This window comes from Orcinus orca, chromosome X (genome assembly GCF_937001465.1).
Source record: "Orcinus orca chromosome X, mOrcOrc1.1, whole genome shotgun sequence".
NCBI classification, from domain to species: Eukaryota; Metazoa; Chordata; class Mammalia; order Artiodactyla; family Delphinidae; genus Orcinus; species Orcinus orca.
In genome coordinates this window covers 39,880,022-39,883,514 of record NC_064580.1, presented here as the reverse complement: position 1 = coordinate 39,883,514, position 3,493 = coordinate 39,880,022, and positions in this window count along the sequence as shown.

Below are 3,493 nucleotides of genomic sequence, written 5' to 3'. Positions count from 1 at the left end.
GTAAATAAGTTCATTTGTACCATTTTTTAAGATTCCACATATAAGTGATATCATATGACATTTGTCTTTCTCTGACTTACTTCACTTAGTATAATAATGTCTAGGTCCATCCATGTTACTGCAGATGGCATTATTTCATTCTTTTTTATGACTGAGTAATATTCCAGTGTGTGTGTGTGTGTGTGTGTGTGTGTGTGTGTGTGTGTGTGTGTACCACATCTTCGTTATCCATTCATCTGTCTATGGACATTTAGGTTGCTTCCATATCTTGGCTATTGTAAATAGTGCTGCTATGAACACCGGGGTGCATGTATCTTTTTGAATTAGAGTTTTCATCTTTTCCAGATACATGCCCAAGAGTGGGATTGCTGGATCATATGGTAGCTCTACTTTTAGTTTTTTAAGGAACCTCCATACTATTCTCTATAGTGACTGCACCAACTTACATTCCCACCAACAGTGTACGAGGAGCCCACCAACAGTATAGGATAATCTCTAGGTCCATCCAGGTTGCTGCAAATGACATTATTTCACTCTTTTTTTATGGCTGAGTAATATTCCATTGTGTATATATTCCACATCTTTATCCATTCATCTGTTGATGGACATTTAGTTGGTTACTTTTAAGAAAGATGTTTTAGCCATCATTTCTTGATGTGTGTTTAAGTACTCCACCAGAAGATATTTTTCTTATATTATCTCATTCATCCCTCACAACAGCCCAACGAGATATGCATTTTTTGGAAATTTTATTGAAATATACTATATAGTAAAATGCATAGGTTTTAAGCATCCAGGTAAATGAATTTTGATGCACATATACACCTGTGTAGCCCGCACCACAGTCAAGATGCAGGCCGTTTTCATCACCACAGTGGGTTCTCTTCTGCTCCTTTTCAGTCAGTTCTCTCCACTCCAGAGGCTAGTACTGTTCTGACTTCTATCCCCATAGGTTCATTTTGGCTCTTCTGAGAGTTCATATAAATGGAATTATACAATGTGTTATTGTTTTGTGTCTGTCTTTTTTCACTCCACATGAGGTCTGTGGGAGGCTGTTATTGTGTTTATTAGCAGTTCCTGGTGAGATATTTTAATCCCCATGCTACCTGTGAGTAAACGGAAGATTGGAGAGATTAGCGAACTTGCCCTGGTCATACGAGAAGGGTCAGAGCTGGTATTAGAATCCTTCTCAGTCTGAATTAAGAATCATCTCAAACTCTCCCTCAGGTTGCACCACACCAAATATTTTAGATTGTATTTTTAAATGAATTCTGTGCTACTGTTCTCTGCATTTGGAGAGTCTCTTTATTTCTCACTGATGGCTACCCTGTCCTGACTTTTGTTAATGAGTCTCTGTTTTCACATGGATAGGTTTCTGGTGTCCAGCATTGCATGAGATCTTCAGAGGGGATTTCATCCAGGCCTCCTTGGGAGGAAATGTCTTGAGGTGACCAGCAGGGTAGAGCAAATGTGGAGCCCCTCAGAGGTGGAAACTGCCTCCTTGAGATGAGATTAGGGGATGTGATGATTAATGTTATATGCCAACTTGACTGGGCCATAGGGTACTCAGATATTTGGCTAAACATGATTTCTGAGTATGTCTGTGAGGGTGTTTCTGGTAGAGACCAACATTTGAATCTGTAGACTGAGTAAAGCGGATTGCCCTCCCCATTGTGGGTGGGCCTCACCCAATCTGTTGAGGGTCCGAAAAAAACAAAAAGGTGGAGGAAGGGAGTATTCACCTCTTCTGTCTGACTGAGTTCAGACATCAGTCTTCTTGCCCTCAAATTGGGATTATACCATTGGCTGGCTGTCAGGCCTTCAGACCTGGGCAGGAACTTATGCCATCAGCCCTCATGGGTCTCCAGCTTACCAACTGTAGATCTTGGGACTTCTCAGCCTCCATAATCTAATGAACCAATCCTTTAAAATAAATCTCCTTTTATCTCTATATCAATAGGCATAGGTATAGATATATCTCCTATTTCCTATTGGTTCTGCTTCTCTGGAGAATCCTAATGCAGGGGACAATTGAATGTCTTATTAGTTCTATCCCAACCGTTTTGCCAACAGTTTCTGAGACGAGAGGGCCTTTCTCTGCCAGAAGAGAACCAAAATTCCCACACCATCCCTCTCACAGAGTTTGCTGGCTGATCAAATGGGAAAAGAATGCAAAAATGATTTATAAACTGTAAAGTTCTTTATAAAACTAAACTGTTGCACTTCTTCACTCTGGGTTGCTTCAAAGTGAAACTTAAGCCAAAAGGATAAATTAGAACCAATCACCCATCTGGAAAGAACAATTTGACTACAATGCTGGTGCTGTGTGATTGTTTTCACTCTTGGGCCTTTCTTTTATGAATAGAAATGCCCACATTTTATTACTTTTAGTTCCTACAGAACTCCCCCCCAAGATGGCCTAGCCAATTAGTTAGTTTCAGGTTTTTCTTTGAACATTTAAAATGGAAAGGTCAGATTATATTAAAATAATTATTAAAGAATTAGCTACACAAAAGTTGCTTTCTCACACCATTCCAGGGAAAGAAAGGAATAAGAAAATCTGGAATTTGGGTTGAGTAGAAGAGAAACTTCCCTGATAGAGCTAATTATTTCATTACAATGGATTCATATTAAGATCATGCCTAGCAAATTTTTTCAGTTTGCTACAGTTGAATATCTCCAACAAGATTAAATCTGTAATTTCCTTAGAGCCCATGATTAAATTATTCCTATTTTTCTTTTTTGGCTATTGTAAAGCTCCTAGTTTCTTTCACTTTCTTTTGTAGATTTTATAGTAGGACTGTTCAATCATCTCTACAACTTTTCATGCAGACTTTCTGAATTTTTAGATGGTAGAAATCAGAAGGGGATACCCTACAGTGAAAAAATTCTTTTAGCCCCTGTATGCAATATTCCTGCTTATATGTCTCTCTTGGATCTTTGTTAAATAATAGAGCTACTTAGCTAACATGTTTAGGAATTAAGTCTGCAGGTATTTTAGTCATATATGGGCATGGCTGTTGAATTTTATTGTATTGAATCCTAGCGATTACCTTTACTGATCTCTTTCCTCTTGCTTTATAGCTGTTTCCTGAGTTTTACTAGGGGCTTTCAATACTGTAGTCCCTAGTTCCAGGGCAGCTTCTTCCCTGGGATTCCCCATGTCCAGAATGCCATTATGTGTAAACATGTTGATCAGACTTGTTCTGTCCCCCAGGTCACTTTTGTAATGGATTTAAGACTGACCTTCAGGGTCATCGTTCAAGTGTGAGGTCTCATACTACCTTTCCATTGGTGGTAGAGTATAGCTGTTAAGAGCACTGTGTTTATTTGTTGATCTTTGGGCAAGCTAAGTGGTGGCCCTTGATGGGCAATTTAGATGAAGACGCTCTATAAATGTCATGTCCTTGTGCTGTTTCCAAAACGTCATGAGGCAGAGTAGTATGAGGCTTGGACGGACAGACCTAAGGTTTAAAAGCAGGCTCTGCCACTT